Below are 27982 nucleotides of genomic sequence, written 5' to 3'. Positions count from 1 at the left end.
AAATTTAAAACTTTGATTTATGACTCTACCTTCTCTCCCTCAAACCTAATATCAAATTCAATCATATTATGCTCACTGTTTGCAAGATGCTTACTTACCATCAGATTGTTAACTCGTTCTGTTCGTTATTCATCACTAAATCTAATATGGCCTGCTCCCTTGTCGGTTCTAAATCATATTGTTCCAGAAAACTGTCCCGAATACACTGTTAAACATTCACTGCCTTTACGACATGAGCTGTTCTGCTTCTCCCAGCCTATGTGAAAATTAAAATCACCCATTATAGCCACATTGTTTTGCTACATGCTTCTTTGATCTCCGTATTTATACATCCCATCACTACAATCAGGCGGTTTGTAGACAACTTTCACTAGAGTCTTGCAAACTTTGCTGTTCCTATATTCTACCTAAAGTGCTTCCACTGCCTGGTCACTCTTAGTGAAATCCCTTCTTTCTACTGTGGGAATGTGGAAATGAGAGAGAAAAAAAAAAGATATCCTTTTTAATATCAAAAAACTTGACAAAAGGGTCAAAGATGAAAAGAATAGGTGAGAACAAGTAGTAAGGTGATGTCAAGCTTAAGTTTTTAAAGCCTATCGATTGTATTTGTTGGAAGTATATATCGTATTCCTGTAGCAAAAATAGAATTTCTGTTGTAATGTTATTATAGTTTTTTAATGTATATTTTTTAAAAAGTCATGGCAACCCATTTCTAGGATCGATTCTAATTATGGTAGAGAAGGCTGAAATAGCTGCCTTTAAGACTGTGTATGAATCACAGCCAACTAACCTCTCAAGTGCAATTAGTCCTAGGATTATTATTATGAGCTGGGTTGGCAACTGGCGCAGTGGTGTTTATAACCTGGACAATATGCGTTTACCTCTTATTAACATTCCATGGGCTCTTCTACAGGAATAATATATGTGAATTTATCGCGATGATACGGTAGACTAACATGTAACATCTGATTGTTTTCATATGCTAGTGAAATTGCATGAACGTTTCAGATCTGAAATACAACTCTCATGCCGTCATCCATTGTTTATCAAGGTTCTAAAGTTGATGCAATTCTGTTTGATTTGCCATGTTCAAAGAGATTGTTTCTACAGCCACAGGATGTAATGCATAACCGTCAGGCCTGGTGATAGGGCGGGAAAGTGGAGTTGAGGTAGAAGATCAGCCATGATCTTATTGAATGGCAGAGCAGGCTTGAGGGACCGTATGACATACTCCTGTTCCTATTTCTTATGTTCTTAACACCAGCCGTTGCATCCAGAATGTGACAATCAGGATGCGACATATAAAATGTGCATCTGTACAACATTTTATGTATATTAACTGATCTCCCATGTTTTTCACAGGTGCATGCACGCTTGTTTTTATAAATATAAGTTGATGCACAAAAGTTAGACAAAAGCTTTGTCCTTGAATATTCTGTTGGGTAATTTGGAAAGAAGATAATTAGAGTGAGCATAATGGGATTCCATTTTAGTGATAAATGCAAACATTCATTAAGATAGATATAGGTATGAAGCTGGAATTTGTAGTGAATGTTGTGTTTCTGGACAACCATCAGGACATCCAACATCTACTATGAATTTATTAAGAGAATTATGTATTCAATAAATATCTATTCAGTCTCAATTTTAGAAGATTTATGGGCCGATTTCCTCCCCTTCCCTCCTCACCTGAGCGCAAGTCAAGCAGAACGCACTTTGGGTGCTCTCCACCAAATCTGATTTGAACCCATCTGTAATTCTGGGTTCAGGCCATTTTCATAGGCTCGACGTGCTCTTGGCACAGGCTTTCTCCTTGGCAGGGGTCTGCACCTATAGTGGTGGGTGACTGTCAACTCTGAGAGGCCTGCAACAACAATAATGGTCACTGGCTTCGGGACAATTGGCTGCTCCCAAAGCTGTCTCGGATCCTGTGATTTGAAGGACTGGGAACAAGTAGCATGGCCCATTATCTCAAACCGGAGACCCAGGAAATTCAGGTGGGAGGCTGGTGAGGTCACTCTTGCTTTATTATCATATAATTACAATGCATGTACCTAATCTAGGCACAGAAGTAAGCAAAGTGGGGCAGAGACCTGGCATCACGAGTGTGTCCCTTTTCTCCTGGATTATAAATGTTCATCAGGTGCAAAGTAAAGGAAAATTGGCTCTATAGGATTTAATAAAGATTTCTTAACTTTTGCACATCAAAAGTGCTTCTACAGCAACTTATCAAGACTTTATATTAAAGAACTGGAATGTGAATGTGGGCACACTCAGGTAAATTTCCAAATTAGCCAACTGGGCGGTAAGCTGGTGGAGCAGATTGCCCGCCCTTTATAGAACCCAGCTAATTTATCTTTCGTAAAGGGCTCCTCCCGGTTACTGCCCTGGCATCAAAGTTGAAAATTACTTCCACTATTTCTAATAATATACTGTGTCATATAAAGTTAAATATGATGTAGCTTCCTATAAAAATAAGCCTTCCTATCTTCCGTGTTATGGTAAAATCATCATTAAATCAAAAAAAAACTTTGTGGAGGGATTCGGAAGACTGCATTGCTCAGTGTGAGGAAACTATGAGCACTTTTATCTAACTCCTACAAATCAGCAGATTAATGACTCGAAGTGCAGTGTTTCAGATAAATGGGGATTTTCTCAATTTTCATTGAGACATTTAGCACAAATATTGTTCATTTACAGCTGGATTAATGAACTTCCCAACGTACTGGTAAAGTGGCATGTGCTTTGAGAAGATGTTAAGACTATTGTTACAAGTACACCATAATTGGCTGCCAGTGCTTTGTTCTTGTAAACAAAATTGCATTCTCAAGAAATGCTCATTTCAAATTTATATTTTTCTACTATTTTATTAGTGGGTCAAAAATAACAAAGAAAACCAAGCTTTCCTCCCATTTTCCCACGGAGGAAACTCTGGTGGCATCATCTGAACCCCTGGAGTGGACCATTATCACCTAATGCTGTTTCATTCTTATTCTCTAAAAGTTAAATTGAGTTTTACCACATTCCCAGCAGGGAGGTGTGCTCAAACAGAATATAAATCAGGACTACCATGCTGTAGCACCAATTATCTGACTCGTGCTCCCTTTGAGCGCAGCTCCCCACTGGGAGCAGCAGTCTTGAATTTACCCTATATGTGCTTTCCTTTATGTGAGTGGCCTATGGGGCCTGTGCCAAGAGACCCCAGCCTATTAAAGGGCCCTGGTAAAACTCATCACTGGTAAAACTGCATACAATTGCTGGATCAGTTTCATTTAAGGATAGCCCATTGTGATATGACTTCCTTTATTATTAATGCCTATTTCTTCATGCATTTTACTCCATGTTTGTATTTTAATGATTCGAGGGCAGGGGGGTTGGTGGGAAGGTGCTCCGAACGTTCTTTGTGCCCAGAGCCACCAAAATTCTTAATCGGGCTCTGACTACTATTGTATTATTCTCCCACAGTCAACAGCATTCCTCAAAGTAAACTGACCAATCGGTTCAGCCAAGATGTGGAGATGCCGGTGATGGACTGGGGTGGACAAATGTAAGGAGTCGTACACCACCAGGTTATAGTCCAACAGCTTTATTTGAAATCACAAGCTTTCGGAGCTTTGCTCCTTCGTCACCTGAAAGCTTGTGATTTCAAATAAAGCTGTCGGACTATAACCTGGTGTTGTACGACTCCTTACATTTGTTCAGCCAAAGGCAGCAGAGTCCCAATTTTTTGGTGGAACTGCTGAACTGTCATCAGAACAAGTGCCTTCTCCTCAGTCCTGCTAAGTACACCGAGCCAAATAAGTGCACCACGTTGTTGTTATTGTGATATGAGCACAGCGATGCATGGGATTGGTCAGTGCCAATTTTTAGGCGTGACACAGCTATGTTTTTCCCACAGGCCTGCTGTATTCGACTCCTGGGGTGAAATTCAAGAAGGATTGTTCTTTGCTTCAGCTCTTCAGTAGGTCTGTTAGAGAAGGCTGCTTCAGAAAGGACAATATAAGCATGAATGATGCATGAAGATTGGTTTGGTGTCACTCTTCCAAAACCCAGATTTAACCTCTTTAGTGAAGAATATAAAAAGCTGTAAATTACACAAAGCTGAGCGAATGTATAATGCTGTAGTTAACATTTTTGTTTGGAAAGTCTTACAGTGACCTTAAAATTCTGGCTTGTCTCCCATCCTCCATGCCTTGTAAACCTCTGCTCATTCAAAGCTCTGAACCCGTATGTCATCCTGCACCATCCCACTCTCCCATCACCGTCGTCCGTGATGTCATTGGCTCTCCGTTGCCCAACGCCTCCCATTTAAAATTCTCATCCTTGTGTTTAAATCCCTCATGGCCTTACCCTTCCCTATCTAAGTAACCTCCTCCAGCCCTACAACCCCTTCTCCGCCCCCCCCCCCCCAACCCCCCAAAATTCTCTGTTCCTCCGACTCTTGCCCTCTCCTCCTCCTCCTTTCACCCCACCATTGGCTGAGGTATCTTCAACTGTCTAGGTCCCACGCTGTGGAATTTCCTCCCCAAACCCCTCTGCCTCTCCATGCCCCTCTCCTGCTTAAGACCTACCTCTTTGACCCTTCCTAATATCTTCTTGTCCCACCTTAAAACACTCTATTTGTTATTGTAGTTAACTCCGTTTTTTCAACCTGTCAACATTACGGTAAAGAAATAACAGGTGCAGGGGGATGGGCGATGAGTTCCGGGAGGAGGAGAATCTCACTACCAACGAACAGTTCAGTTACTTCCAAAGTGCCAACACCGCTGCATTAGAACTTCAGCGGGATTAGGAGGATCGATCATAACCGGCAGCTTCTACCTCGGCAATTGAGATTTACAGGTAAAGTAAGGTTGCGCTTTATTTCTCTCTCGGTGTCTGATATTTTATTTAAATCCAGTAGGCTGGTGATTAATAGGTACGTTGGGTTTGTGGACTGCAACGGAACCTTCCCGCGGACCTTTTCTTTGCTACGCTTTATTTATTTGCCAGAAGTGCATTCTTACAGTTGCTAACCATCCATTCCTATATTTACTTTATGTAAGTGTGATGTTGAAATTTTGGTTTTGAATATTTAGGGCTAAAAGTAATTGTTGTCTGTTTCTGGTGAGAAATTTACAAAGTGGTATGTTGATTTTCCTGACTCCTGGTTCCTGTGCGGAAAGTTTCTGACCTTCGATCACTATTCAAAAGCAGAGCCTGAAGACGTTGAGATTCAGACATTGACAGGATTTGGGGCTGACGTTGCACTTGTGGCTTTGAAGGAAGGGTGACTTTCTAATGAAGCTGTATTCCTCTGAAGAATCATTAAAAAATTTCAAACCAAAGTTTTGACAATGATAATATGACTGTTATTTTAAATATTGAAACTATTATGTATCTCGCAAAAGCCGGGTGTTAGTGATGCAATGACGAAGTAAAACAATTTTAAAACGGAAAAAAAATGTTGAACCCGTTTTTATTGGGTAGCCTGCAGATTTTTTTTGAAAAACTTTCGTTATTAAGGCATTTTTTATTTTAGAATCATAAAAATTACAGCACAGAAGTAGGTTATTCTGCCCATCATGCATATGCTAGCTCATTAGTTGGTGCTACCTACTGTTTAGCTCCTTTTCCTCTGTCTTATATATTCTATCTTTTCAAATACTTATCTAATTCTCTTTTAAATAAGGTTATAGCTCCTACCTCCACAGTCATTTATGATAAAGCATTCCATGTTCTAATAATCTTCTGTGTGGAAAAAAAATGGACCAGCTCGGATCCTAAGCCCATGCTCCCTTGTTATAGATTCACCAGTAAAAACAATCTTTCACTGTTTACTTTCTCAGAATCATTCATAATTTTGAAAACCATGTCTAGTACAAATTAAACATCACTCGCTTTTGTGCTTAATGTCCCCAAGTATAAATCAAAGAATCTCATTTACCTTTCTATCTGCACTCATATCTTTAATTATCTGTGTGTCTGCATTTTTTTTTGAAAATTAAATTTTTAACCCTGGGCAATGCATTAATGATGTTGGTGCTATTTTTAAACTTTGATGGATTGGGCATCTTCTAATTTGTTGGTTGTTATTCTTGATACACTTTCTTCTCAGAATATTCTGCAAAAAGAATTCCAAATGTTACAGAACATCATAAGGAATTACACAGCATTGTTAAATGCCCACCTTTTGTTATAAACTATTATGAATATACAGTAAAGCTTTATATAGAGACAAGGCAATCTCCTGTGACATTACTCATCATGATTCACTGCTCTATAATGACAAAAGCGTTATACTATGCAATGTGTATTTTATGTAGTTGATGACCTGTGATATTGCTCATGGAGGAAAAAATTGCCCCTCACTTCTTGCAGGTCGCTGTCATTCTTTCCTGCTCTCTAATTATTTATGTTTTGCCATTTGTGATTTTCTGTTTGTCTTCCACTGTTTTGCTTTTTATCTCCCTCTTTATCATAATTTACTGCACAGAAGGAGGCCATTCAGCCCATCGTGTCTATGCTGGCCGAAAAAGAGCTATTCATCCTAATCCCACTTTCCAGCTCTTGGTCTGTAGCCTTGTAGGTTACAGCACTTCAAGTGCATATCCAAGTACTTTGTAAATGTGATGTAGGTTTCTGCCTCTACCACACTTTCAGGCAGTGAGTTCCAGACCCCCACCACCCTCTGGATGAAAAAAATTCTCCTCAGCTCCCCTCCAATCCTTCTACCAATTACTTTAAATCTATGCCCCTGGTTATTGACCTCTCTGCTAAGGGAACTAGGACATTCCTAACCACTCTATCTAGGCCCCTCATAATTTTATACACCTCAATTAAATCTCCCCTCAGCTGCCTCTGTTCCAAAGAAAACAACCCCAGCCAATCCAATCTTTCCTCATAGCTAAAATTCTCCAGTCCTGGCAACATCCTTGTAAATCTCCTCCGTATCCTCTTTAGTGCAATCACATCTTTCCTGTAATGTGGTGACCAGAACTGTACGTGGTACTCTATCTGTGGCCTAATTAGTGCTTTATACAGTTCTAGCATAATCTCCCTGTTCTTATGTTCTATGCCTCGGCTAATAAAGGAAAGTATCCCATTTGCCTTCTTAACCACCTTATCTACCTGTCTTGCTCCTTCAGGGATCTGTGGACATGCACTCCAAGATCCCTCTGTTCCTCTACACTTCTCAGTATCCTACCATTTATTGTATATTCCCTTGCCTTGTTAGCCCTTCCCAAATGCATTACCTCACACTTCTTCGGATTGAATTCCATTTGCCACTTTTCTGCCCACCTGACTAGTCCATTGATAACTTCTTGCAGAATACAGCTTTCTTCCTCACTATCAACCACATGGCCAATTTTTATATCATCTGCAAACTTCTTATCATGGCCCCTACATTTAATTCTAACTCATTGATATATACCTGCAAAAAGCAAGGGACCTAGTACTGAGCCCTGTGGAATCCCATTAGAAACAGCCTTCCAGTTACAAAAACACCCGTTGACCATTACCCTATGCTTCCTGCCACTGAGCCAATTTTGGATCCAACTTGCTACTTTCCCTTGGATCCCATGGGCTTTTATCTTTCTGACCAGTCTGTCATGTGGGACCTTGTCAAATGCCTTGCTAAAATCCAGGTAGACTACATCAAATGCGCTACCCTCATCAACCCTCCTTGTTACCTCCTCAAAAAATTCAATCAAGTTAGTCAGACATGACTTTCCCTTAACAAATCCTTGCTGACTGTCTTTGATTAATCCGTACCTTTCTAAATGACGTTTAATACTGTCCCTCAGAATTTTTTCTAATAATTTGCCCACCACCGAGGTTAGGCTGACTGGCCTGTAATTACTCGGTCTATCCCTTTCTCCCTCTTTAAACAATGGTATAATGTTAGCAGTCCTGCAGTCCTCCAGTCCTCCGGCACCATGCCTGTAGACAGAGAGGATTGGAAAATGATGGTCAGAGCCTTCACTATTTCCTCCCTTACTTTTCTTAACAGCCTGGGTTACATTTCATCCGGGCCTGGCGATTTATCTACTTTCAAAGATGCTAAACCCCTTAATACTTCCTCTCTCATTTTGTGTATCCCATCCAATATTTCACACTCCTCCTCCTTAATTACAATGTCTGCATCATCCCCCTCTTTTGTGAAGACAGAAGCAAAGTATCCATTAAGACCCATACCCACATCTTCCGCCTCCACCCACAGGTTACCTTCTTGGTCTCTAATAGGCCCTACTCTTTCCTAAGTTATCCTCTTGTTCTTTATGTATTTATAAAACATCTTTGGGTTTTCCTTGATTTTACTTGCCAATATTTTCTCCCTTTGCTTTCCTAATTTCCTTTTTTAATTTCACCCCTGTACTTTCTATACTCCTCTCGGTTTTCTGCAGTATTGAGCTCTCAGTATCTGACATAAGCTTCCCTTTTTTGCCTTATCTTACCCTGTATGCTCTTGGCGTCCAGGGGGCTCTAGATTTGGGAGTCCCACCCTTTTTCTTTGTGGGAACATATTTGCTCTGAACCTTCATTATCTCTTTCATGAATACCTCCCAATGCCCTGACACTGATTTACCTTCAAGTAGCTGCTTCAAGTCCACTTTTGCTAAATCACATCTCAGCTTAGTAAAATTAGCCTTTCCCCAATTGAGAACTCATTCTTTCTCTTTTTCTCTCTTTCCTTTTTTATGCTATACCTCCAACTCTTTCACCTTTTCTCTCACTTTTTATTTGTCTTTCATTCCCTCTTTATCCACATTCTCCCAATATCTCTGTATGGCTCTCACATATGTTTCTTTACCATTGTGCTGAATTAATATTGCAGTTATCTGGGAAAGGTAACTATTTACTTTAAATCGGGACAAGTTAGTTGAGTTAACACCATCTCACCTGATTTTTCCCTTTTTTGGGTTGGTGATTGCAACAGTGGGGATAAAATCATCTACATATTGTTCGTAACATAATTATAATCTGTTTTCTTTTAAGAAATGAGGCTGCGCTTCCATTAGACGTGATTGGAATCTTGTTCTCAATATGGAAGGGCATCTGGATGTTCTGAATGTGGGACCAGAAAGAAGTCTTTCATTAAAGTGCAGAACTGGCTAACAGTTACCACTAAATTAGATTTTCTGCCCTGTCCACTTAGCCATTAGTTCTTCATTATACTCTGTATTCTTTTGAAATTTTTGTTCTGCTTCCAGTACCTCTTGGTATTCTTTGAAGCTCTTGTATTACAAATGCTAGACAATTATGGATTATATTTTCATTTTTGCAGAGAAGTAGAGGTATTTTGATGGAAAATATGTGACTATGCTCCATTTTTCATTACCATCTGATGGTGAAGGAGTTGGTACATTTTAGCGGTCGATCAAATCCCAGGTCAGCAATGAGCCCAATGACTCAAAGTTAGAGTCCGTTTCCACACTGTTCACCTGACGAAGGAGGAAGCCTCCGAAAGCTTGTGGAATTCAAAATAAATTTGTTGGACTATAACTTGGTGTTGTAAAATTGTTTACAATTGTCAAAGTTAGAGAGCAGTGGAAAATGGAGAGGAGGAAGAAACAAGTGTTTATCTACCTTTTATTTCCTGGTGCTGTACTTGCTTTCTTTTAAAGATGGAATGCAGTCAAGCCTGATAAGATTAGAAAATGAAGGAGCCAGAGAGCCAATGCATTATGAGCCCACCATGACATCTAATGATTCTGTGACAGTACATCATGAGAAAAATCTTAGCAACAATTCCAGATTCTGAATTGAATGGCAAGAGCAAATTTACAAAGTAGCATTCTGTTCACAAATGCACAACACAGGATATTTGCATATAGTAATTTATGCAAATAACAATCTAGTTCACAAAAAAGACAGCTAAAGCAAAAGCTGAAAACAGTAAGTCAATCATTATCTGTGGAGACTACAGACAGCCAATGCTTTGGGTTCATACCCATCATCGGAACTGAATAATAAGAGATGGACAAGCTTATTAATAGAGCTAGAAAGGGTCAAGAGGGACCTGCTGTTCCTGCAGGAGTGCGGAATCCCACACCTCAGCAATTACCGGCAGTGGTCACGCATGTGGACCCAGGGGCAGTCGATCTGGTCGGGAGGCATCGATAGTCATTCCTCAGGCCTGGGGATTCTGCTGCGAGGAGGCCAGTTCACCATGAACGAGGTTAAGGAGGTGGCAGGTGAAGGGGCGCCTGCTCAAAGGAGACATTCTGTACAAGAACACCCCGCTCCGACTGATCAATGTGTACGCCCCGACCCTCAGGAGCGAGCGGCTGGAGGTCTTCCAGCATCTCCCGATGCTGCTGGCGACCTCCAGGCCAGTCTTTCTCGCCAGAGACTTCAACTGCATCATCGATGCGGCTGGACAATTCAGCAGCGGCAGTGGAAAATTGGACACAACGTCCAAACTCTTCGAGACATCTTTGGCAATGCTACACACAGGTGCACTGTCTGCGATTTTCTGCTGATTGCTGTCAATACACAGTGAACTCTGGTGATTTAGAGACTATGCAAAAAGAAAATTCGCTACCTTATAATTTATAGATGAACATCATTAATAGTATGTGGCGAAACCCTACGGTTGGCGCTGGGACTTGGAAAGTCCACCCGATATATTTATTCTAAATTTACTTTTCACTTATTTCATTTTTGTCTTCTGGCCTTATTTTCGTGGCATATTTGGAAGTAAGAATCTAGTCTGCTTTATTTATACTGCTTAATATTTTACTAAATTAAAGAAGCCCCCCCCATAGCTATCCTCTTTCCTGAATTTGAAGCTTACCTTCTCTAAATTTTCCTCATAGCTCATCTGCTTTACATTAGTTGCTATTTTCTTTATTCTTTCAAATCCAAGTATATCTATTTATTGGCAGGGAAAACACAACTGAGCACACTACTCAATGCCTAGATTTTCCGATCAATGTTAACACATTGAAAATAAATGGGTCAATGTTGCATTTAGTGTAACACTGATTGGAAAATCTAGACTTAAGTATGATCTGGCATTGAAAAACTTTAGCATAACTTCTGTGGACTTGTATTGGATTATTCAGACTCGAATTACTTCACATTATCTGGATATTGAAATGAAAGTCACCTGTCTACTGTTAGGGATAGGCTGACCACTAATATCTACTATAAACCCACTGACTCCCACAGCTACCTTGATTAAACTTCCTCCCACCCCGCTTCCTATAAGAACTCTATTCCATTTTTCCAGTTTCTCCCTCTCTGTCACATCTGATCTGACGATGCTACCTTCCACAGCAGTACTTCTGTGATGTCTTCCTTTTTCCTCAACCAAGGATTCCTCTCCACTGTGGTTGACAGGGCCCTTGACTGTGTCTGTCCCATTCCCACATTGCTCCCCTCACCCCTTCCCCTCCCTCCCAGAACCACAATAGGGTCCCCTTTGTCCTCACCTTCCACCCCACCAGCATTCACATTCGACGGATCATCCTCTGCCATTTAAGCCACCTCCAGTGCGATGCCACCACTAAACACATCTTCCCAACCCCTCCCCTTTCAGCATTCCGAAAGGACTGTTCCCACCGCGTCACCCTGGTCCACTCTTCCATGACCTCCAACATCCGTTCCCCTTCCCCCAGCACCTTCCCATGCAAGCCCAGGAGATGCAACACCTGCCTTTTCACATCCTATATTCCCACAGTCCTGGGCCCCAAACACTTCCACTTGCTTGCCATTTTAATTCTCCATCCCACTCCCACTCTGACCTCTCTGTCCTCGGCCTCCTACACTGTTCCAGTGAAGCTCAACGCAAGCTCGAGGAACAGCACCTCATCTTTCGATAAGGCACTTTACAATCTTCCGGCTTCAACATTGAGTTCAACAACTCCAGATCAAAATCACCACTTCCATTTTCTCGGACAGCAGGTGCTGGTAGTGGTTCTGCTGAAACCATTTACACCTCCTCTGAACCCATCTTTTGTTTAGTTCTTGTCCTATTACTACCCGCTTTTGCCTTGCACCATCATCCCTTTTGTCATTTAATCACTCCTGTCCTCCACCCTAACACAGATCTTCCCTTTTGTTCTTTCCTTCCCTTTCCCCCACCTTTTTCCCTGACTCTCTACTTGGTCATAAATTGTTAAATCTCGAACCTCTTCCAGTTCTGATGAAACATCTTCGATCTGAACTGTTAACTCTCTTTCTCTCTCCGCAGATGCTGCCAGACCTGCTGAGTGTTTCCAGCATTTTCTGTTTTTATTTCAGATTTCCAGCATCTGCAGTATTTTGCTTTTGTCTACTAGGTCCATTGCAAAGTCATAAAAATGTGTTTGGCAAACTTTTTTGTTTGGTGAAAGAGAGCAGCCTGCAGAGGGATGTATCATTTTTGTCACATAATGCATTCCAACACAATTTAGTGGATCTCGTTGCAGGCCTTAGATAATGAAGAAAGAGTTATCAAGCACTTTTCATGCTGAGTTCTTGCTTGGAGCAGTTAATTGCATCATTCCAGAGATATAGTTAAGTCAAGGCATGATATTCATTTTAGTGACATCTATTCAACTGTAAAATGATAGTGGGAGTCACTTATATCCAAGGACTTCTTTGAACTGGAGAAGAGATGTGGAACGCTGTTAATTTGCTTTAATGTGATTACTTGGAGTGGAACCTTAGTAGGGTCTTGCTAAAGACAAAGCTTCAGAAATTCAATACCATTTAGCTTTTGTGTACAGGCAAGATGAATGATGTTTGAATATATTTACTTAATGTTAGTATTTTCAAATGTTATGTAAGTAAGTGAAAAATAAATATAAAAACATTATTGAGGACCTGGTTGATCTCCTTCAGCACTAAATACAGGACCTGAAGCATCGTTCTGCTGCTTACTGCAATTCTGCAGCAACCTAACTGTGATAGCAGTCTGTCTATTGCTGTCATATTGAAAATTTACTGAAGCAATGGCTTTAATATTAAGCCTCCCACAATGGGCGGGAGAGGGTTGGAGAGGGTGTTAATGAGTGAAATACGGGGAACGCGTCCCCAACCTGCCATGCACTCGTTTGCCGCCTTTTTTATGGCAACGGATATCGGAGCATCCAATTAACCCACCATGGACAGGCGGACACCTAATTAACATATTGAAATAGGTCACCCACGTTGCAATTGGGAGCCCGATTTAAAATTTCCTGATGCTGCATGGGTTTCCCAGGGGTTCGGAAACCCGGCAGTAAAAGGGAGGCGGGAACTGCCGGATCCACAAGGTGAGTACCTCTTTCAGCATTCCTTGTAGGCCAGGAGGAGCAGGAGCTCCCACCAGGCCCCTCAAGGAAGCCTAGGGCCTCTCCCACCCCCGATTGCTGGCCTCCCCCCAGCCCCCACAATAGGGGACCTCTTCCCCCCCACCTCCCAATTGCAGGCCTCTCCGACCTCCCTATTGCCTGGGACCATTCCCATGGGCCCCTGGCTGCAACTTCCTGCCGCTGATGTTCCTTCCCACCCACTGGCTCGGCTGTCCATTTGGCCAGCTGCCGGGTGGGAAACGGAGCCAAAATTGATAATGAGGTCCTGCCGTTGAGTTCAGCAGGACCTCTGTGTCCCTGGCTTTGCTGGGTTCTTCAGACATTTTTGGCCTTGCCTGCACCCTCCCCGTAAATATCGGGGCCAATATATCTCATGACTGACCTAAGGTAAAAAATATTACACGTTACAAACACTGAAACATAAAGGCTTCATAAACATGTTACAATACTGTATAACCAAAACTTGTTAAGGTACAAGTAACTGTTCTTCCCTTCCCAAAGTCATTTTTTTAATATATATTTTTGCCCCATCTTCTACAGTTGACTCTCAGTATTTGTTTAAGTTGCAAGTTCTTTTTCTCTCTTTAACTCTTTCTCTTTCCTTCCAGCTCAGTAATTCTTTCTATATCCTTCTCTGTTGTTTCATTTGTGTATCTCTCTCTCTCTCTCTCTAAGGCAGTCATATAGTACTTTAATTGTGGCTTCTGTATCTATCTGATTTTGTATTTTTCTGTGAAGCTGTCCTTCCTTCTGGTCTCTCTCTTCGCTATGGCTGCCAATGTCTTTATTTGCCACTTTCACGTCTTGGAACAGCAAGCGCTGAGAGGGTGAGGACGATCTTGGGTGGGGGTTGGGAGCATAAGGGATGGTCTGGAGCCCTGGAACACTCACCAAAGAGGTTCTAGGAATTTTCAATAACTTTGGGAGTAGGATTTAGCTTTACTTGGGGAATACCGACATCTGGCCACAGTTCAGGATGGATTGGGGACTGGGATCTCCCCTCCTCTGACTTTTATTTAGGGGTATTGATTGGGGTGGGTGGGGAACCCGCATGCTGATCAAAGCAGTTTTGAGAAAAAAAATTCAGGGATGTGATAGAATGCATGTCAACCATCAGTGTTTCATGCTGACAGTAATCATTTTGGGGCAGGGATAGCATGTCAGCATTTGCTGACAAAAATCAGTGAGAACTCAGAACATAGGAACATTCGGCCCTTCGGGCCTGCTCTGCCATTCAATTAGATCATAGATGATCTGCACCTCAACTCCATTTTCCTGCCATTGCTCCATATCCCTTGATACCCTTACCGAACAAAAATCTATCTATCTCAGTCTTGAAAGCTGCAATTGTTCTAGCCTCTACAGCCTTTTTGGGGAGAGACTTCCAAATTTCTACTACTCTTTGTGTGAAAAAGTGCTTCCTTATTACTTGATTAGCCCAACTCTAATTTTAAGATTATGTCCTCTTGTTCTTGATTCCCCCACCAGGGGAAATCGTTTCTCCGTATCTACCTTATCAAATCCTTTTAACATTTCAAACACCTCAATCAGATCACCCTCAATCTTCTATACTCAAGGGAATACAAGCCAAGTTTATGCAACCTGTCCTCATAATTTTAACCCTCTGAGCCCTGATATCATTCTGGTGAATCTGCGTTTTACCCCCTCCAAGGCAAATATATCCTTCCTAAACGCAGTATTCCAGATGGGGTCTGACCAAGGCTCTATGCAACTGAAGCATAACTTCCTCCCCTTTGTATTACAGCTCCCTTGAGATAAAGGTCAACATTCCACTAGCCTTTTTAATTACTTTTTGTACCCATCTAATGCCTTTTAATGATTTGTGTACTTGGACTCAGAAATCTCTTTGCTCCTCTACAGTTTCTAGTTTCTCACCATTTAGAAAATACTTTGATTTATCTTTCTTGGGTCCAAAGTGGATGACCTCACACTTGTCCATATTAAACTCCATTTGCTATAGTTTTTCCTACTCATTTAATCTGTCTATGTCCCTTTGCAACTTTCTGCTCACATCTGCACTACATGCTTTCATCATTTTTTATTTTTTCGTTCACGGGATGTGGGCGTCGCTGGCAAGGCCGGCATTTATTGCCCATCCCTAATTGCCCTCGAGAAGGTGGTGGTGAGCCGCCTTCTTGAACCGCTGCAGTCCGTGTGGTGACGGTTCTCCCACAGTGCTGTTAGGAAGGGAGTTCCAGGATTTTGACCCAGCGACAATGAAGGAACGGCGATATATTTCCAAGTCGGGATGGTGTGTGACTTGGAGGGGAACATGCAGGTGGTGTTGTTCCCATGCGCCTGCTGCCCTTGTCCTTCTAGGTGGTAGAGGTCGCGGGTTTGGGAGGTGCTGTCGAAGAAGCCTTGGCGAGTTGCTGCAGTGCATCCTGTGGATGGTGCACACTGCAGCCACAGTGCGCCGGTGGTGAAGGGAGTGAATGTTTAGGGTGGTGGATGGGGTGCCAATCAAGCGGGCTGCTTTATCTTGGATGGTGTCGAGCTTCTTGAGTGTTGTTGGAGCTGCACTCATCCAGGCAAGTGGAGAGTATTCCATCACACTCCTGACTTGTGCCTTGTAGATGGTGGAAAGGCTTTGGGGAGTCAGGAGGTGAGTCACTCGCCGCAGAATACCCAGCCTCTGACCTGCTCTCGTAACCACAGTATTTATATGGCTGGTCCAGTTAAGTTTCTGGTCAATGGTGACCCCCAGGATGTTGATGGTGGGGGATTCGGCGATGGTAATGCCGTTGAATGTCAAGGGGAGGTGGTTAGACTCTCTCTTGTTGGAGATGGTCATTGCCTGGCACTTATCTGGCGCGAATGTTACTTGCCACTTATGAGCCCAAGCCTGGATGTTGTCCAGGTCTTGCTGCATGCAGGCTCGGACTGCTTCATTATCTGAGGGGTTGCGAATGGAACTGAACACTGTGCAGTCATCAGCGAACATCCCCATTTCTGACCTTATGATGGAGGGAAGGTCATTGATGAAGCAGCTGAAGATGGTTGGGCCTAGGACACTGCCCTGAGGAACTCCTGCAGCAATGCCCTGGGGCTGAGATGATTGGCCTCCAACAACCACTACCATCTTCCTTTGTGCTAGGTATGACTCCAGCCACTGGAGAGTTTTCCCCCTGATTCCCATTGACTTCAATTTTACTAGGGCTCCTTGGTGCCACACTCGGTCAAATGCTGCCTTGATGTCATAACTTAGTGTCATCTGCAACTTGGATATACAACTCTCTATTCCTATATCCAAGTCATTAATAAATAAGTTGAGGCCCCAGATATTTAATGGGGTGGGGAACACACTTGTCACATCCTGCCAATCACTGTATCTACCCTTCAGTATTATACTCCATCTTACCTCATAGGATAGACACTGTTCTCTGTAGCCAGTAGCAAGAGTCCCGAAGGCTATGTTGCCTACCCGGTGCCAGTGTTAAGGACATCTCCGGGCTGGAGAAGAACTTGGAATGGGAGGGGGAGGATCCAGTTGTCATGGTCCACATAGGTACCAATGACATAGGTAGGACTAAGAAAAAGGTTCTGCTGAGACAGTTTGAGTAGCTAGGGACTAAATTAAAAATAATCTCTGGATTATTACCTGAGCCACGAGCAATTTTGCATAGGATATATAGGATCAGGGAGATGATGCGTGGCTCAAAGATTGGTGTGGGAGAAATGGGTTTTGTTTTGTGGGGCACTGGCACCAGTACTGGGGAAAGAGAGAGCTGTTCCATTGGGACAGACTACACCTGAACCATGCTGGGACCAGAGTTCTAGCAAATCGAATAACTAGGGAGGTAGCTAGGGCTTTAAACTAAATAAGGTGGGGGGAGGGTCCCGGTGGAGAGAAATCTAGACTGCTAAAGAGAAAAGACAAGGAAGCAATGCAGGAAAGTGATTGGGTAAAGGATAACCAGATAGTATTCGTAAAAAAAATTGTGCTGGAGAAATTAATGGGAGTGAAAGCCAATAAATCCCCAGGGCCTGATAATCTGCATCCCAGAGTACTAAAAGAGGTAGCCATGGAAATAATGGATGCATTGGTTGTCATCTTCCAAAATTCTATAGATTATGGAACAGTTCCTGCAGATTGGAAGGTGGCAAATGTAACCCCACTATTTAAAAATAGAGAGAGAGAAATTTGGGAACTACAGACCGGTTAGCCTAACATCAGTAGTAGGGAAAATGCTAGAGTCCATTAAAAAGGATGTGATAATAGGACACTTAGAAAATATCAACAGGATTATAAAAATCAACATGGATTTATGAAAGGGAAACCATGTTTGCCAAACCTACTGGAATTTTTTGAGGATGTTTCTGGTAGAATAGATAAGGGAGAACCAGTGGATGTGTTGTATTTGGATTTTCAGAATGCCTTTGATAAAGTCCCACATAAGAGGTTAGTGTGCAAAGTTAAAGCACATGGGATTGGTGGTAATATACTAGCATGGATTGAAAATTGGTTAACAGATAGGAAACAGAGAGTAGGAATAAATGGGTCTTTTTCGGGGTGGCAGGCAGTGACTAGTGGGGTACCGCAGGGATCAATGCTTGGGCCCCAGCTATTCACAATATATATCAATGATTTGGATGAGGGAACCAAATGTAATATTTCCAAGTTTTCAGATGACACAAAACTAGGTGGGATCGTGAGTTGTGAGGAGGATGCAAAGAGGCTACATGGCAATTTAGACAAGTTGAGTGAGTGGGCAAATACATGGCAGATGCAGTATAACGTGGATAAATGTGAAGTTATCCACTTTGGAAAGAAAAACAGAAAGGCAGCGTATTATTTAAATGGTGATAGATTGGGAAATGCTGATGTACAAAAGGACCTGGGTGACCTTATACACCAGTCACTGAAAGCAAACATGCAGGTGCAGCAAGCAGCTGGGAAGGCAAATGGTATGTTGGCCTTCATTGCAAGAGGATTTGAGTACAGGAGCAAGGATGTCTTACTGCAGTTATATAGGGCCTTGGTGAGACCACACCTGGAGTATTGTGTGCAGTTTTGGTCTCCTTACCTAAGAAAGGATATACTTGCCATAGAAGGAATGCAGCGAAGGTTCACCAGACTGATTCCTGAGATGGCAGGACTGTCGTATGAGAAGAGATTGGGTCAACTCGGCCTGTATTCACTCGAGTTTAGAAGAATGAGAGGGGATCTCATTGAAACGTATAAAATTTTGACAGGGCTAGACAGACTGGTTGCAGGGAAGATATTTCCCCTGGCTGGGGGGTCTGGAATGAGGGGTCACAGTCTCAGGATACGGGATAGGACATTTAGGACTAAGATGAGGAAAAATTTCTTCACTCAGAAGATGGTGAACCTGTGGAATTCTCTACCACAGAAGGCTGATGAGGCGAAGTCACTGAATCTATTTAAGAAGGAACTAGATAGATTTCTATACACAAAAGGTATCAAGGGGTATGGGGAGAGAGCGGGAATATGGTATTGAGATAGAGGATCAGCCACGATCATATTGAATGGCGGAGCAGGCTTGAAGGGCCGAATGGCCTACTCCTGCTCCTATTTTCTATATTTCTATATGTTGGCCATGGTTGTTTGGTTGTACAAGTGGAACTTTTGCTCTTTAGGGGTGTGAATTGGTTTTGTATTTTACTAAATATTTCTTTGATTACCTCCCACTGTTTTTCTGTAGGTTTACCTGTTTACAGCTCAGCCCAGTTTAACATATTCAGCCTACGTCTCATTCCTTCAAAGTCAGCCATACTTAAGTTTAAAACCTTGGTGTGATTTTTCTCCTTCTCAAACTTAATATCAAACTCTCATGTTATGGTCACTGTTTCCAAGATGCTCCCTTACTGTCAAATTATTCGTTAACTGTGGCTCGTTCCTCATTACTAACTCTAGTGTGGCCTGTTCCCTTGTCGGTTCTAAAACGTATTGGGCTCAATTTTAAAACTGAGCCGGGAAGGGGCCGGGGGGGGGGGGGTCAAATTGAGGTCGGGATACCCATTAGTATGGGTTTCCCGGACGTCCTTATGATTTTGACGTGAGGACGTGTTGTGTTTTTTTTTGTCGGTTTCCCGTCCAACTGACCGTCCTGATTGACAGGCTGGTCTCAGTCGGACGGGAGACCAACCAGGGAGGGGACGTGTTCAGGTAAGTCTGCAGGTAAGTCTTTGTTTGTATGGGTGAGGGGTGGGGATAGGTGGCATAGGTGGGCATGGTTGGCACTTGGGTCGTGAGTCATGGGGGATGGGATCGGGGGATCAGTCACGAGGGGGGTGTTGGGATCATTGAGGGGGAGGATCGGGTGTCAGAGGATCAGAGTGGGGGGGGGGGGGAGGATCAGAGTGGAGGATCGGGGTCGGGGTTTAGGGGGAGGATCAGTGTCGGGGATCAGAGTGGGCGGAGGATCGGAGTAGGAGGAGGATTGGGGATCGGGGGTCGGGGATCCGCAATTAGGGGTCGGGTGTCCGCAATTGTTGGGGTGTCGGTGCAGGTAGCCTTGTTGGGCCCGGGGGATTCACTCCTGCTCCTCCAGGCCCACAAGCTGTGCCTTTCTAGCCTCCTACCTGTTAGTCTCTGGAGGCCTTCTTGCCTCCTTTCATGAGGCGTAAAGCAGAAGGCCAGGGAATCCCGGCCCCCCTGTGTTGAAATCAGGAAGTTCAGAAAAATGGTGGCCTGAAGCCTCCTTGACAGGTTTTAAGGCCCGACCCAACTCCTGAGAGCCCGCCTCTCTTCTCCCCCCGTGTAAACGGGCCTAAATGCTGGCAATTTTCAATGCCCCCCTGCCTCCAACCCACCCATTTTTCACTTTGAAAATTGCGCCCATTGTTTCAGAGAACTATCCTGGATACACTCTAGCTATTTTACATCTCCCAGTCTATTAAAATCTCCCATTATAACTTTGCCTTTGCTACATGATTCTCTACTACAGCAATGCTGTCTTGAGGTCTGTAGATAACTCCCACCAGAGTCTTGAGTCTTGCATCCATTGTTGTTTCTTAATTCTACCCAGAGTGTTCCCAGTGCCTACTCAACCATACTGCTGTCCTTTGTTTCATCTACTGTAATTCTGTCCATTAGCTATATTGCTACTCCTCCTCTCCCTATTGCCCAGTCCTTTCTAAAGAGGGGAGCTCCTCTACCTTCAGTGCCACTCCTGTATCACACCCATCCTGTTCCTACCCATTTTTGATTGTTGATGGGACTGAAATGGAGTCTGGCTGCTGTGTATTGTAGGTGGGAATTCTCACGCGAACAGGAGTTCCCGCATACAGTGTACAGCCACTGCCACTAGCAACAGGAGTGGCGTTGAGGAGAGAGGCCCTGGTCCAGTCCATTAGCAGCCCAACATGGATAGGAGTCAGGGTTAGTGGGGGGGGGGGGGTGGGAGTGGAGGACAATGAAAGAAAGATGGGAGAAGAAGGGGTAATGCATTTCCAAAGAAGGGAACAATGGTTGGGAATGAAAGGCAGAGGGGAGGTGGGAAAGGGGGAATGGATGGTAACAGAGAGGGGAGGGCAAGAGGCAATGGGTGGCAATAAGGGAGGAAATGAATTGCAAAAAAAGAGAGGAGGGTAGAAGAAGGAGCAATTCATTCAGCTCCTTCTCTGCCACCCCTTCATTGGAGAAGGGGGGTGATGGAGAAGAGGGAAGTTTGCAGAAGCTGAGACCATTGCTTTGGGGTGAGGGAGGAAGGCGAATGCCAGCATTAAACTGAGGGGGGAAAGAATGTTAACATGAACCGGGGGAGAACAACTGCCAGCTTGAACTGAGTTTCAGGGAGAAAAGGGTGCCAATTTGAACAAGGGAGGACAATACCAGCTTGAACAGTGGGGTGGTTGCCAGCTAGAAATGGGAGGAGTGGAAGATAACCACCAACTTGAACTGAACTAGAGGGAGAGAAGAGTGCCCTGTTGAATTGAGAGGGAAGAATGAATAGAGTATAAACTAGGTGGTTTGGAGGAGAAGTGTCTATGTGAAAGGATAGAGAGCATGTTTTACTTAACAACAGCAGTTTGTGATTAGCTGTTTTCTTGTCAATTGAACACTAAACACTAATCAGGATATTTCCTTCCATGGACATTTCTCATGCCCTTCAGATGTTTTTATCCTAGTATAGATTAGCAAATGCAGCATTTTTAATGAATACATAGACTATAATAGTTGGATTCCCATCCCGGTTAGGATGACCAATGGGAATTCTTATGAAATATTCAGTCCAACGGCATTTTTAACCATCTATAAAATGAGACGATCTATCAGGGAGAGCCTTCATTCTGTGTGTATTTCTAATGAATGAAACTGGAGGCTGAGCCATGCATAAAATTTATTTACCAACTAATCGATCTTCCATGGTATTGACCTCAGGAAATCAAGTCCAAGTGCATTAATCAAGTTAAACCGGGTTGGAAGATGGAAGGAATAATTGGACCACAGTGGGGAGGGAGGAGGAGACAGATGCGAGAGGAGGGTAGGAGGAGAGAAAGAGGCAAGGGGAAAACATAACGGAAGAAGGGTTAGAAAGGAGGGGGAGGGGGTTTGGCAAGGCCCATAAAATCTGTCTTCAAGGTGACAGGCCTTAAAAACAATCTGTGGGGAAGGTGTGCAGACTCTCAAATGCGGGAGGGGGGCCTCAAACGGTCTCAGGGTTGACATGCCTCATTTGCTGTCTACAAAGGGGACTTGAGGTGCTGTATTGGGGGGGTTGAGTGCACTAACATTGCTCTCAGTGCGGGGGGGCGGGTATCTGAGGATCTCAAATACCGTCAGCTGGTGGGGAGGGCAGGGTAGTTCAAGTGCTCTTAGTAGGAGGAGGAGTAAGTGGTCAATGTGGAGGGGAGAGTGGGGTTTAATTATTAGCACTTTTAAAATGGGTTCTCCCACTGGCAAAGCCTGACATTAATTTTCGCTATATTTTTAGACAGAATATTGCAACTCATGCAGTATTTTTACTATATATATTTTATCTACGTAAATTAATAGTTGGAATAATTTGCGGAGATAATTCTCTGGTCAAACGCCTGAGCACAGATTAGTATCGCTCTTGGTTGTTTTCTTTTTCACCAAATAACTCCCCTTCCCTCCTCTTCTGAAGGTACTGGCTCCTTGGTCTGCTATGGGTTCCTTGGGAGCTGAGCATTCTCTGGAACGTCACCCACATGGACATCATTCTTGTGTAAACCTTGATTGTGAGTGTTAGCAGGCTATTTGACCATGGGGAAGGGGGCACCCAATCCTATTCTCACAGGATGTCCACAGACGCATACTTCCAGCAGAGATCATTGGCTAACAGTCAACAGCAGTAATCCTGGCCGATATTTCTCCTCCCTTAGCTAAGGGCACTGAGGCCAATTGTAGTACCAAAACCACCAGTTTGGTTTAGATCAGTTAACTCAGCACAAACTGGAGATCAAACATGAGACCTCCCTAGTCTGTATGGCTCGGTTACCTACTTTATAAACTTACCAAGCCATCAAAGAAACCTTTTTTTTAAGATGTTTAGTGTAGTGGCACAGTGTGTAAGTGGTGAGTTACTAAATATTAACTTACAATTTTTAAATGATTAATTTAATGAAACCTGTACATTTCCACTAGCTCTTTAGCTTGACATCACAATCCTGCATCTAAAATAAACACTTATTAATAATTTATACTTAGTGTAGATATAGATTGTCCTCCCCGTGAAGTTGGTAGTATATGATTAGCTCTTGCCATTGCATTAACCCTTAAATTACTGCACATCTCTTTAGCAGGTTTACTTTAACTATCTTTCTCACTCAGTTATATTTTGCAAATTGTAATGTGTATATATATATATATATATATATATTACAAATATATATGATCATCATTTGTTTACTGAAGCACAATTCCTGATTGTTTTGAAGTCTGAAGATAATGTGTAGGAATTAAACAGTTTAGGTCATATGTATTATTTGGTGAGTGTGGAAAAACTCATAACTGAGAATGAAGGTGCTGAACATGAAGTTTAGACTGTGGTATTTTTGATTTCTGTTGAAATATTGTGGTTCAGTAAATTGAAGGTCAGTTTTTTTGAATGTACAGTATGGGTATCTTACCAATGGATTTCACCATCGAGTGATGCAGTGCAGGTTCAATCCTCGACTCCGCAAACTTCCTGCTCTTAGCAGCACTGCTGTTGGGAGACACAGAGCAGAGGCTTGGGAGCCAGTCACCCTCCTGCCTCCATGGCCACAAGAGGTAATTGGCACAGAGAGAGCAGAACAAAGAAGGCTTTATGTATAAAACATATTTTAGTTACTTGCCCCAAGTGATGGATGAAACATGCAGCACAGCATTTTTCATGAAATTTAGAAATCATCTAAGTACAAAATAATATTTTTTTTAACATAAGGCTGTTTCAGAAACCCTATTACAAGATCATTATCAATCTTCTTCAACCATGACAGAAAAACTGCTAATTATTGAAGAACTTAACAAAGATCATTGGTGCCTGAAGTGTAATTTGAGCTGTTTGTTGCTAAGCAGCTAGTGAGCCGTCAAGACAGACCAGACTGATGATGTGACTACTGTTCTAACCTTTCAAAAGGTATTTTTCATATCAAAGAATCTGAATAGGTTCTTAAAGTATCTAAAGAAGGGTGTTCAGAATAACTACAGATGATATTGTGCGAATATACCATTTGTGATATCACTTTACAATATTTAAATAATTGTTGAAAGCTTGTATTAGTACTTAATAGTAAGATATTAATGAATCCAGGAACTGTAGGTATGCTTGCATAGTGTGCAGTTCAATAGCCTTCATGTTAAATATTGATTGCTCGCGCCATAATAGATCATACATAATCATAAAACAAAATTTGTGTTTCAGTGGTATCATGAATGCTTGATTGTGATCACTATTCATAAAATGCCTTTTGGATAAAGTTTGATCAAGGTGATATATTTAAATGACCTTCTCAGATCACACTTTGGTACTACATACCACATTATATCATATAACTTACTCACAGTTGAAAGTAAAAGATGAAGTTTGTGGAATCAGCATTGAACATTGCATTTAACGCAATGCTGTGTCTACTGTCAGTGCTGATCTGTGCATGGCAGGTGCAGGAATGGCACCATTAATGTTTTAGTGCTGATTTTATTTGAGTTGCAGCATATTACTACTTTAATGTGATCCTGATTCTTGCACGATCATTTCTGATTGTACAAAGGTGGTAACAAAATAATCGTGCAGCTGCAAGACTTTTAGCAGTTTCATCCCAAGGAGCCATTGCATCAAAGACTAGACCAAAACAGTTAAATAAAGAGGCTAAAATAACATGAAGGAATAACAAAAATATTGTGAACAAAATTAAGGAAACATAGAAAGAGAAATTGGAAAAAAATAAAAGTAAGGAAAAAGATGGTGAAAGATCATGTGGGATGAAGACAGAATATTAGAAAAATGAATTTGATTGGTTATGAGGGAAATTAAGAATAGTTTGCTCAGGACTGTTCGTAACAAATGATGGGTCAAAGAAGCACAATTTGTGAGAATGAGAGAGGTTGAACAGTGGACAAACAGTGTTGCAGACCTTCAAGTTATCTTTGTTTCACAACCGTCTTGATTACAGAAAACATGCTTAACATTTCCATTCTAGGAGTTGGAGAGGTGGAGGATGCATCCAGGTTTAGGGATGAAATTGTGCTTATTGAAAACTAATGAATTTGAATATTCATAAGGCACTAGAACTAGATGGAATACTTTTGATTGTTGTTAAAGAAATCAGAGTCAGCCCAAGGCATATGTTTTGAACACCTTTTTGGGTCCAGGAATGGTATCCGGTAGCTGGAAAATAGACAGCATATTTCAGTTTTAAAAGAAGAACAAAGCAAAACCTGATATATTATAGGCCTAGGAATTTGATCATGCTACACCCATTTTACAGGTGCAAAACGGACGCCTAAGGTTCCAATATGGGATCCTCCCTGGGCGTCCAAGGCGCAAGCCAATGTATTAAAAACACTCATTATAGTATTTAAATAAGGGTCCTATGCTAGCTGTAGGACCCTTTGGTGAAATTGGCATTCCCCAGTGCCTGACTCACCATGTAATTAACTACCTCAGCAACTCATGGTACTAACAGGCAGCAGGGACCATGCAGCAGCGCTATTTAAACAGCTCATTCTCTCCATACAGGTTAGTTACTGGTTTATCCTTTTAGGCTGCTGGTTAACTGTTGGATGTGTTTTTGCCTATTTTATGCCTTCTACAACTGATTTATGACTTTTGCTAACAAGTTTTTGCTGATGCTGGACTGCTTTTGTCTACCTTGTGCAGTTTTATTGCAGCCATGGGTGATCTGGTAGGTCTGCCTTTGGGGCTGGAGGAGGAAGTAGAGCTGCAAAGAAGACAGGAGAGAGTCGGAGCAGTTGTGAGAAGAGGGAGGAGGATTTGGTGTTGGTGTTAATGTTTGTAATGAAGTGATGACAAGACCCACAAGGCTGGACTGAAGGAAGGCAATTGCATGGTGGTAATAAAAATGGTGATGATGAGGATTGCGGGGCTGTTGGTGTATTGGGGATGGGAAGGATGGTTCTCGTGAGGCGCTCTTAGATGAGCTGCGCTGTAAGAGCTCTGGCAGCTAAGGTCACTGCTGCTTTTGCTCTTCCTCCTCTTTATCGACCTCTTGCAAAGCTCCTCCTAAACGGTCCAGGCAGCGGAAGCATTGCTTGAGCACGCTGACTATCTGCTTGATACCGTTCCTGGTCCAGTCCAGCCTTATGGGTCTTGCCATCACTTCACTACAAATATTAACATCAACACCAAGTCTAGAAAAAAAACAATCAAACAATTCAATTCCATCTGTGTGTAATATTTAACAGGAATAATTAAGAATCAACCTTGTGTAATCTCTTAGTGCCTGTCTAGTGTGCTCGTTTCCCTATCCTAATACTCCTACGAAGTGTTTCCCCAGCTTGGGAGGTGGAAGACTACTGAGCTTCCATTGTGGATACTTCAGATGCTCGTGGTGGGCGACCTTGAGCAGTTCTGGGCCTGCTGGCTGTGTGGTACTAACAAGGCCTGTAGATGCTTCTCATAAGGAGCCAAGGCCACTTTCCTAGCGCCGTTGCTCAGCGCTCCTGCTGCCCTGCACGAGAACAGGGAGCAGGAGTGATGTGATGCTCTGGAAACCCCTGTCAACACTGGCCCCCCACAGCCAAGATGGTAACCAGCGTGAGCTGCTATGGAAACTAGCAGAGCTGTCAGCAAAGACTCTATCATGGTGGGCGCCACTGTCATGTTCATGGAGCTGACCACTTGCTCCATGTTGGACGGAATGGTTTTCTTGTTCTGCGCGAAGCCCCAACACAAGTTGGAGCTGGACTTCTCCATGCTCTCAGCCATTGCCCGCAAGCTTGCTGGCAGGCTGTCCAGTGCACCTCGCATTTGCTGGTGTATGTCCCATCAGTCTTCATCGGTAGTCTAGGCCCTTGATATTTGCATCTGAGTTCCCTTCAGCAGAGCTAGTATGTGATCTCGTCCTCCGACAAGTTGGCACCTGTGGCGTCCTATCCCCCTGCCATAGCTCCTGCACACTTGTGGCCGGTGATTCACCACGTGAAAGCCCCTCCTCTAACCTACCGTTTAAAGTACACGTGGTGCCAGTTTCTGAACCGGTGCTTGCTAGGGTCCAATCGAGTGACGCTGCATCTTCAGGAAAATGTCAACACTCCTGTGCCATTTCAGGATGAGGACTAGGTTGGCCTCCACTTCCTGGTGTGATACAGAGGTGTTAACATTTTCAACATCCTTTTAATGTGAAGGGAGAGCAGAGAGAGAAGTGGTTGGTAAAAGCAGATGCAGTTTGTCGTGCAGAGTGTGTTGGGTGGGATAGAACAAGAAGGTAAAAAGAAGATAAGGGGTGAAGAAGCAATCCAGCGTTGCCACTCAATACGGCCATGGCTCTTCCCCCTGCTCATGATGGCCAGCATGTCCTCTTCCTGCATCCTCTAGTTGTCACCTCCTGCCGCATATGCACAATTTCTCCTGCAAGAAAGAAGGGATTGTGTTAGTGACAGCCTTGCACAACGTTTCCCTGGTGTCTTCAGCCACAGTGCACCTCCCCCTTAAGTGGCGTCAGTCAAGCCCAATTTCCTTTTCCCCCACCCCTAAACAAATTTGCAGCCAATCAATAGCGCAGGTAGTGCTGGCTGCATGCCTGACTCATGATAATGAGTTGGCAGCAGCAATTTCTCTTGGTCCCTGTGACCATGTAGACAGGCACATGCAGCTCATAACCCGCCCCTCTGCATACCCGTTTTCAGGCGCGATTGAATTTCTAGGCCATAGATCTCTTAAATTAACATTGATAGTTTTTAAAACTTCATTCTCTGTACACGCGCATTGTCGGCATGGCCAGCCTTTATTGCCCATCTCTAGTTGCCCTGAGAAGGTGGTGGTGGGCCTTTTTGAACTGTTTCAGTCCATGTGGTGAAGATGCTCTCCCAATGCTGTTAGGTAGGGAGTTCCAGGATTTTTACCCAGCAACGATAAAGGAATGACCGTATATGTCAAAGTCAGGGTGGTGTGTGACTTGGAGGGGAACTTGGAGGTGATGATTTTTCCATGCACCTGCTGTCCTTGTACTTCTAGGTGGTAGAGGTTGCGGGATTGGGAAGTGCTGCGGTAGCAGCCTTGGTGAGTTGTTGCAGTGCATCATGTAGATAGTACACACTGCAGCCA

At 43.0% G+C, this 27982-nt stretch overlaps 1 protein-coding gene across 2 annotated transcripts in view; it reads left to right on the top strand.

Moving 5' to 3' along the window:
- The first annotated feature begins 4493 nt into the window (after window positions 1-4493).
- tmc5 (transmembrane channel like 5) overlaps window positions 4494-27982 on the top strand; it is a 209215-nt gene continuing 185726 nt past the window's right edge. For both annotated transcript variants that reach the window (XM_068003205.1, XM_068003206.1), the window contains exon 1: window positions 4494-4842. The gene's annotated coding sequence lies outside the window, so the exon portion shown is untranslated. The remainder of the gene's footprint in view (window positions 4843-27982) is intronic.

This window comes from Heptranchias perlo, chromosome 22 (assembly GCF_035084215.1).
Source record: "Heptranchias perlo isolate sHepPer1 chromosome 22, sHepPer1.hap1, whole genome shotgun sequence".
NCBI lineage: Eukaryota > Metazoa > Chordata > Chondrichthyes > Hexanchiformes > Hexanchidae > Heptranchias > Heptranchias perlo.
This window is presented reverse-complemented; position numbering and strand designations above follow the sequence as displayed.